The sequence below is a fragment of the Egretta garzetta genome, unplaced genomic scaffold, assembly GCF_000687185.1.
Source record: "Egretta garzetta isolate BGI_Z169 unplaced genomic scaffold, ASM68718v1 scaffold112, whole genome shotgun sequence".
Lineage (NCBI taxonomy): Eukaryota > Metazoa > Chordata > Aves > Pelecaniformes > Ardeidae > Egretta > Egretta garzetta.
Window position 1 is genome coordinate 418,693 of NW_009258884.1, and position 361 is coordinate 419,053.

Sequence of the window (361 nt, forward strand, 5' to 3'; positions counted from 1 at the left end):
GGTAGCTTCCCGGGGGTGGGGATTAAAAACAAAGCCTCTTAGTTCTTCTGATTCCCCTTTAAAAAAAAAAAAAAAAAGAAAAAGATAAGCAGTATTAACCTCCAACAGTTACAGATGTGGTTGAGACCACCCTTACTTTGCAAATAAACTTTCAGAGAGCCAGGTACCTGCCATTTAAGTCTTTAAGGCCTTGCAATGAAGCGCACGCCTGGGATAAACTGCGGCGCTGCACGAAGAATTCATGGGAATCGTGAACATCTCTGCTTGCTTTGCCAAAGGCCCCGCCACCACCCCCCGCACACCCGGCTGACTTCTGACTTCTCGAGATTACCTAAAAGCTTGAGTTTCTGCAGCGGGACGC